This window comes from Narcine bancroftii, chromosome 11 (genome assembly GCF_036971445.1).
Source record: "Narcine bancroftii isolate sNarBan1 chromosome 11, sNarBan1.hap1, whole genome shotgun sequence".
NCBI classification, from domain to species: Eukaryota; Metazoa; Chordata; class Chondrichthyes; order Torpediniformes; family Narcinidae; genus Narcine; species Narcine bancroftii.
In genome coordinates, this window is record NC_091479.1 from 32849859 (window position 1) to 32858550 (window position 8692).

Below are 8692 nucleotides of genomic sequence, written 5' to 3' on the forward strand. Positions count from 1 at the left end.
ATCTTCCTCCCTTTGCTTTAGACAGATGTCTTCTAGTGTTTGCTACTCCCATGTGGGTTTCAGGCAAACTGAAGGGCATCTTTCACCGAGTTTCTGGTTTTCCAGCAGCTCTGGATGTCTCTCTCTGGATGCTCTGCTCCGTGGACCAACCCGCAGTATCCCATCTAGTCGTAGAGTCTCAGTGTCAGACATTCTTTGCTGACCACTGCCTGATGGCTTTGTGGTCAAATGTGTTTGTCTATGAAACCGTTCCCAGGAAGGTAAAGGGGCAAAGTCCTGCTGACTGGAACATTGTGCAGCACCAGGGCCAGGCCAATCTTTCGCAACACCTGAGCCAGGTAGAACCTCAGCACATAGCAGCATTTGGTGCCCTTGCACTTTGGTTACAAGCACAGCCACACACAATTATGGTCATGCTGGTTACACCCTTGTCCCCATTGATTGATGATGTACACGGTCCTTCTCCAGACTCTATCCATTTTGGACCCCCACATGAATAGGAAATTTGTTTTGGGAATTGACAGGGTGGTGGTGTGGGGATGGGCCAAACCTGGCCCACGTGCAGTAGGACCGAAAGTTCCTTGCACATTGCACCTGTTAATCAGGTTTTACCCGAATGACAGAGAAGGGTATCTATGTGGTTCTCCCTGTCTCCTGGACCTGGGGGTCTTTGTACTGCTCCCCATCTCCTTAAGTTGGTGGTTTGTTCTCCACCACCCCCACAAGAAATCCAAGACCCCTGGATGGAGGGCAGAGGCGCAGAGAGATCAGTGAGAACACGGGTAGTTTCAACAGGGTGGGGTCCATCCAGGCACCTGATAACAGGAGGAACCAAGTGGGAAGGAGGATGCAGGGCATTCGATAGCAGGACATTGCGAGAGAGTGGATTCCTAGAACTCTTCAGGGGAGAAGGCGCTGGTCGATCCATCGGTTTAGGTGGGGCAGGGTATAGACATGGCAGCTGACTGGAATTGTCAGCGGGTTACTGAGACCTGGGAAAGGAGGGGAAGGAGGGTGCAGTAGTGTTCTGAGAGTGCTGAGAGAGAGGCAACATGGGTGCCACCTCAAGGCAACGGTCCCCTGATTGATTGCAGGAATGGGCTCTGTAAATAGACTCATAGATATCCAGCACAGAGCATCTTTGTCGCCCTGCCATCAGGAAGGAGATATGGAGGAATAAAAGCAGAGCAGCCAGGGAGGGAAATAGCTTCTTCCCACAGGCCGTGCGATTGACAAGGCAACATGAGCAGGATGGGAGCTAAGAATGAAAAGGGTGAGAGGAATATGGACTGATTACAACAGCTCAGCTAGCAGGAGAGAGGGGCTGAAAGGCCTGTTTCTGTTTTGTCTATCTGGACCAGCCTTTTGAGTTCAAGCTTTAAAAAACCCAATCATTTTTTAATTTAATATCAACGGTACAGAATGAATCAAGAGACAAGATGTCTGTCCAGCAGCAAGCGTCGAAGGCACTTCCTGAAACGGAGGCTCTGAAACCACAGGGAGGTTCTGGATGGAAAGAGGCCCAGCTTCTTCTGGACGGAGGAGAGGAGAGGCAGGGGAAATGTGGGGGAAGGGAAGAGGAGGGGAGGGGCGTGGCTAGGGATGCCGTCCACCGTTCACCTCCCCTTTCCTCTACCCCGTTCCCCTCCCCTTTCCACTGCCCGTTCCCCTCCCACATCCCCTCCCCCCTTCCCTTCCCAAGTTCCCGTCCCCCGCTCGCCTCCCCCATTCCCCTCCCCCTTCCCTTCCTCCTACTCCTAACCCTAACCCCTAACAAAATCCTAAACCTAAACTTAACACTACCGATACCCCCTACCACCACTCCACATCCCCTAACTCTACCCCCACCCCGTCCACTTACCCTAACTTTATCCCTACGCCTATGCCGCCCCCTCACCCCAACCCTAATGCTACCCACCATCCCCTAACCCCAAACCTCACTCCTCCTCTACCCCCCTGCTCCTACCCCCTTCCCCCATACCTAACACAAGCCCACTTCCCCGAACTACAAACCTAACCATAAACCAAGATATAGCCCTACCCCATGTCTCCTAACACTAACCCTAACTCTACCCAACTTCCCCAACCCTAAACTAAACCCTACCCCTTACAACCTACCCCCTTCCCCTAACCATACCTCCTACCCCTTCCCCATACCCGCACCCCCTACAACTACCCCCTTCTCCTAACCATACCTCCTACCCCTTCCCCATATCCGCACCCCCTACAACTAACCCCTACCCTATCCCTTACAACCTACCCCCTTCCCCTAACCCTACCTACTACCCCTTCCCCATACCTGCACCCCCTACCACTTCCCCTACCCTATCCCTTACAACCTACCCACTTCCCCTAACCCTACCTCCTACCCCTTCCCCATCCCCGCACCCCCTACCACTACCCCCTACCCTACCCCTTACCACAACCCCTACCCTTACCCCCTTCCACTACCCCCTTTCTCCTACCCCCTTCCCCTCCCCCTCCTTCCCCTAGGTTAGGGGTAGGAAGGGGAAAGGGAAGGGGGAGGGGAAGGGGAGGAGGAGAAGGGGAGGGGAAGGGGGAGGGTTAGGGCAGGGGATGGGGGAGGGGAAGTGGAGGGGGAAAGGGGAAGGGAAGGGTGGAGGGGAAGGGGGAGGTGGAGTGGAGGGCTGGGGTTAGGGCATAGGTGTGAGGGCAGGGGAAGGGGAAGGTGAGCGGGAGGGGGTTGGGATGGAGGAGGGGTAGAGGAGAAGAGGGGAAGTGGGTGAAGGGACATGGAAGAGGCAGGGAATGGGGTTGGCAGGGCCAGAGGGAGAAGGGGAGGGGTTCAGGCCATCATGATGTTGTCCGTCCTCTGTTCAGCTGGGATGCGAGGTTCTTCTGGACTCGTGTCTTGTCTCTAAGATCGCTCCTTCCCCTGGGAAGAGAAATACGAGTGATAGAGATACTATCTCTGAGGCCTGATCACAATGACTTTGGAGGGTCCCAACTCTTCCCCCATCATCCCCCCCTACCCATAAACACTGGAGCCTTTCCCCTTCCTCTGCTTTACCTGAGAAAGTGTGTTTTGGCTAAAACCACGATCTCTCTCTGCAGAGCTCAGAGCAACGTGTGTCCATCAGGCAACACCCTGGTTCTCCACGATATGGCAGCAAGATGCTAGACAATCATGGATGGATTAGTCGAGACCGTTCAGCTGATCCAGCTGAACCTACCCCACAACAATGTTACCGTCCCCTCCCTCACACCAGTACCCTCCATTTTTCTTTAATTCCTGTCCATATTAAAATCCTTTTCATGCCTTTTTTGGACCAGTCTCCGCTAGTACCCCGACAATGCATTCCAGCCACCCACTACATTCTGTGTGAATAAAATGTACCCATCACGTCTTGCATAAATTTCCCTCAGCTAACCTTATTTAGACGTCCTCTGGTATTCTCGACCCAGAAATGCACACAATATTCCATGTGTGGTCTGACGAGAATTTTATACATCTGCAACGATACCTCTCGGTTTTTGAACTCAATCCCCTGACTCCTGAAGGCCAGCACACAATACACCATCTTAAACTCCCTCTCAATTTGCACAGCAACCTTGAGTGATATATGGAGCAGGATCTAAATATTTCTCTGTCCTGCACACTGTTCATAAACCTGCCATTAACCAAGTGCTCTGCCCACACATTCTTGTAATCCGCATTCAATGAAGATATTGGTCTATATGAAGCTACTTTTAATGGGTCTCCAACCTTCTTTGGAATAACTGTTATTCGTGCCCTTGAAAATTACTCTGGAAATAAACCTGGACCAGTTGCTTATTTAAGTACATCTGATTGACAGGATTGAACTCCATCTGTCACTTCTCTGCAAACTGGATGACCTATGACAACCTTCTAAACTGTCTCCAACATCTCTACCTCTGTGACATCCCCTGACGTACCCACCCTTCCACTCCCATCATCATTCATAAAAATCACAAAGAGCAGGGGTCCCAGAGCAGATCCCTTTGGAGTGCCACTAGTCATTGTTCCATCTACTACTACCCTCTGTTTTCTGCAGACAAGCCAATTCTGAATCCACACAGCCAAGGCTCCATGGATCCCATGCCTCCGGACATTCTGAATGAGGCCACCGTGGGGACCTTGTCAAGCACCTTACTAAAATCCTCGTGCAGCACATACAGACCTTGACCTTCATCTATTTCCTTTGACACCTCCTCGAAAAACTCAATTTGACTCGTGAAGCAGGACCTGCTCCTCACAAAACTATCCATGAGTTTGCCCAGCATGTTTGGGCATTGCCCTCGGCCCCAGAATCTGCAGACTTCCTGGCCAGTTCCTCCCTTACCCCTTCCCAGAGCTTCCGCATCCATTAGAACATTAAGCATTGCTGCCCAGTACAGGCCCTTTGGCCCATAAAGGCTGTACTGACCTTTGTAAATGTTCTCCACAACCTTTACCTGTACCACACCCATAGGAACATAGGAAGTGGGAACAGGAGTAGGACAAAAATGGCCTATCGAGCCTGCTCCGCCATTCAATACGATCATGGCTGATCTAATTTATGACCTCACTCGACCTACCCTGCCTTCTCGCCATATCCCCAAATTCCTCTATCATGTAAAAATTCTGTTCCCTCACATACACATGCTCGTCTCAGAGACTTTTATATGTACCTATTCTACCAACCGCTACCACTTTCTCCGGTGACGCATTCAAAGCTCTCACAACTCTCTGCATAAAAAAAATCTCCCCTCACCTAAAGCGGATGCACTCTGAGATTTGCACCTGACACTTTAGGAAAGGTTTCTGGCTGTTCATTCCATCTAAGCCCCCCACAATCTTATTTAGAATAAGTTATTAAGCTGTGGAAGGGGCAAGTTGGGAGAGGGAGGAGGGGAGAGAGCTGGTGGGAGAGGGGTGAGAGCTGGTGGGGAGGGGACAAGGCCGTGTTGGGGAGAGGGATCAGGACCACGTTGAGGTGGTGAACGGACAGACATGGGTAGATCTACCTGCCGAAATAAAGGAGCAATAAGAAGGCCATCTCGGGATCTACCAGCATCTTCTGGGGCTTGATGTCTCAATGGAAAACCCCCTGAGGATGGTAGTAGGCCATGCTCTGCTACAGCTGGTACATGAACATCTGGCAACACAACGATATAACATGACCCACTCTGCCTCCACACTGGCCGGGTCTGGATCCTGAGGGTAAGGGGAGGTGGGTGAAGGGCCCCTCCCTGCCAATCAACATCCATCCTCATCATCCTCTCCACCCCTCTCCCCTCACTACCCTTTCTCTCCTCACCAATACCCATTGAGACCCTCATGCACCCTTCATCGATATCCAGTCCCCAGCGAGACTTAGCCAGTAAACTCCTTCATATCCTCCAACCCCACCATCCAAGCTTGCCCCAGTGGACAACTTGACCACCCAGACCCACAACCACCTGATGTAGATCATGGGAATGGGCTGCTTGGCCTTGTTGAAGTGCTGGGCCATGTAGTGAACCGTCTCGGGAACATAGTCCAGACCCAGATTCAAATAAACCTCCTCTTTCTCTTGGACACAATACACACATGTCAGCTGGATTTACCCTCCAACACCCCGTGCCTCTCCCAACTGGAGTGCCAGCCCCTCCTGCTCTCTGTTGGCCTGATGCCCCCACTGCTCAACACAACATGGCATGAATCCAAGGGCTCAGCGAGCAGAGCGTCAACAGGCCGTAGTGGACCCGTCCGCTGCCCCATCATTCGGCTTCTGGTGAGGCTGCACAAAATGTGCAGCTCTGACCGCCCTCCCTAGTGAGGCAAGGATTCACCGGGAGAGAAAAACCATTGACGTTTCAAGATGAGACATGTTTGCAGCCGGGTGTTGGCTGGGGTCGAACATGTGGAGGCTGAGTTGTTGGGACGATTCAGAGCAGGCGTTGATTTGGAAGGGCACCAAAAGGTTCTGTGGAAGTGAGTTATGGGGGAAAATACATTCGTGAAATGAATTGGGGAAACAGACTGGAGGGGCTGAGTGGCCGAATTTGGCGACTTTGTCTTGTGGTCTTGGCTGCTGCTGTCTGGAATTGAAATGGCAAGAGGTCATGAGTTAATGGGTGAGGAGCAGGGCAGCCAGCGTCAAAGAGTCGGCACTGGTCAGAGGGGCAGGATGGAGGCAACAGAGAGGCTGCACCGAGACAGATCGATTGAAGGAAAGGGGAAGGTAGCAGCAAATGAAATGCATCAGAGTGGGGGTGGGGTGGGTGCAGGTGGATCTTACCTTGACTACAGAGGAGTAGAAGTTGAGAAGAGCGACGATGATGGTGTGATCCAACTTTCGCACGATCTGCAGTTTGCGGTTCTATGGTGAGAGAGGAACATCAGCAAGGCTGGGCGATGGGTCGGGGCCCTGAGCGGCGACTTGTCCAAGTTGAGGGGGGAGGCGGGGAGGAGATTCGTCAAGAGGTCAGAGGTGGGGAACTCCTAGGGAGGCCGAAGTGGGGGACTTTTCGAGAGTCAGTGGGGGGGACTTTTCGTGTCGCTGGAGTGGGGACTCATCAGGGGGTTCAATGAAGTATCATTTCAGTTTTTATGATTATTTTCCCAGCTTCTACTAAACAATTAATTTGCAGAAAATCTCTGATATTTGCCAGCTGTGTGTGTGTGTGTGTGTGTGTGTGTGTGTGTGTGTGTGTGTGTGGGGTGGGGGGTTGTGTGTGGGGAGGGGGGTGCTGTTGTAGGTTTGTGTGACTTTCGCTGTTTCCAAACCCCATGGCTGCCTTGGTCTCTGTCAGATGCTCCTCTTTCCACCCACCCTTCAAAAATGTGTTTGGGGTGTTTGTCAATTGGGTGTAATTGTGTGAAACAGGCTCATGTGTCGCAAGGGCCTGTGAACGTGGTGTAGGCCTAAAGTTAAATATCAGGGATTTCCATTTCCACACAACTGCTCCTCCCCCTCACCTTGAATCTCTTGTCCTGCAAGATCTTCTTGATGGCAATCAGCTCTCCGGAGTCCACCAGCCTTGCCTGGTACACCCCACCGAAAGATCCATTGTCGATGATTTTATCATCTGTGCAGGACACCACCTTGGGGACGTTGGGTCCATGACACGGTGTGGCCACCTCTGTTGTGACCTTATTGCCATGTCCTCTGGGGCAGAAGCAGCAGCATTTACACACCCAGAGGGTACACAACAGGTCATTTATCCCAACCCAGCCTTGCTGTCCAAGTTAGTCTCTACCCCTCCCTCTAACTCCCTTCCAAGGATCACCTAAATGTCAGAATTGATCCTCTGGTGGTTCTTTCCAGCCTCTCAGTAGAAATATTGCCACCCCAGGTCCCTCTTTGATCACTCTCCTCAGACTGAGGCCAGTTCCGCAGCCGTTCACTTTGTCTACAACCCTCCCTCCATGAGAGCACGTCCCGGGGAGATGAAGCACTCTGAACCCCACCACGGGTTTAGCAGAAGCCCTCCACATTCCCAGAAGCTCAGCAACACCGTGATCTTCCATGATGCAAGCGAGACCTCGTCGCATGAGGGAGCAGGTGGTGCGGAGATAGACCCATGCTTCGTCCCTCAACTCTGTTGGGTCCGCCGCAGCAGAAACACTTTCTAGCACCTTGATCCAGGTCCACTGGGGGAAAGAATCCTATCCCGGTTTGGGGGGTGTGGGGGTGTATGCAAGGGTGGAAGGGATCTTGTAACCCTGGGGGGGTGGGGGTGGGTGGAGGAGCGGTCCTGTCTCTCAGTGGACAGATCCCATTCCAGGTGGAGGGGGAGCTCTGTCCCATTTCTGTTGAAAGGTCTACCTTCCATCCCCCTCGCAACTTCTCTTCTCCCTCAGACACCTCACACTCTCCCCTGCCCCGATTCCTCTACCACACTCTGATCCCCCACCCAACACCACCCCCATGGTTTCCCCAGTGCCTTCCGTCCCCTCGCACCCCATCCCCCCAGCTCAACCCTATGTCCCATACCTCTGATCCAATCACCCTTGACATTAGCCCCTGATGAAATCCCATTCCTTCGTTCTCCCCTCCACTCCGATAGACCCCATCCCTGTATCCCCTCACATGCCATTGTTCTCCCCTCCCCAGTCCCCTCCAGCTGCCTCATAAAGTGCCCTGCACTCAGGATGGGGAGAGGGGATTAAATGCAGCCTCCATTCTCTCCGCCCACACTGGGTAAAGGATGGTGCCAGAGGAGGCTCTGTCCCAGTAGGGGAGCCTGTAACAGGCTCTTTATCTCACCCATTGGTGCAGGGTGCTTCCAAACACAACTCTGTTGATCAGAGGGTCTCTGGGATGAGACAGAGTCCTACTCCGACATGCAGGCCAGAATCCCCTTCCAGGAGAGGCATCTTTCGCATGTTGCTGTGCCATGGCACGACTCAGCTATGGCTGCCCCATGCAGTGACATCATCACCCCCTCTGTGTCATCATCTCCCCCCTCTGTGACACCTCCCCTCTCTGTGACACCACTAGTGTAATGGGCAGGGACATCCAACCATTTAAATCCTCCTCAATTTTCCCAAGCAAGGGGAGAATAATTCAGTTGGTCTAAATTACTCGTTGTTATCTATTCTAACTCCTAGATATTTGATTCCATTTTTCCTCCACATTTGTTGACTATTTTCTTGACATTGGCTCTAATCCCCCTTCCTAAGTGACATGATTTTGCACATATCCCAAAAGAACTTACACCCAGAGATCTCCCCATAGTCCTC

At 52.3% G+C, this 8692-nt stretch overlaps 1 long non-coding RNA gene across 1 annotated transcript; it reads right to left on the reverse strand.

Moving 5' to 3' along the window:
* Positions 1–2406: 2406 nt before the first annotated feature.
* LOC138746379 (uncharacterized) lies at positions 2407–8379 on the reverse strand. Its single transcript, XR_011346920.1, has 4 exons — positions 8217–8379; positions 6926–7115; positions 6246–6326; positions 2407–2896 (listed from the first exon to the last, which is right to left on the reverse strand). It is a non-coding gene; the product is annotated as an uncharacterized lncRNA (long non-coding RNA).
* Positions 8380–8692: the final 313 nt, after the last annotated feature.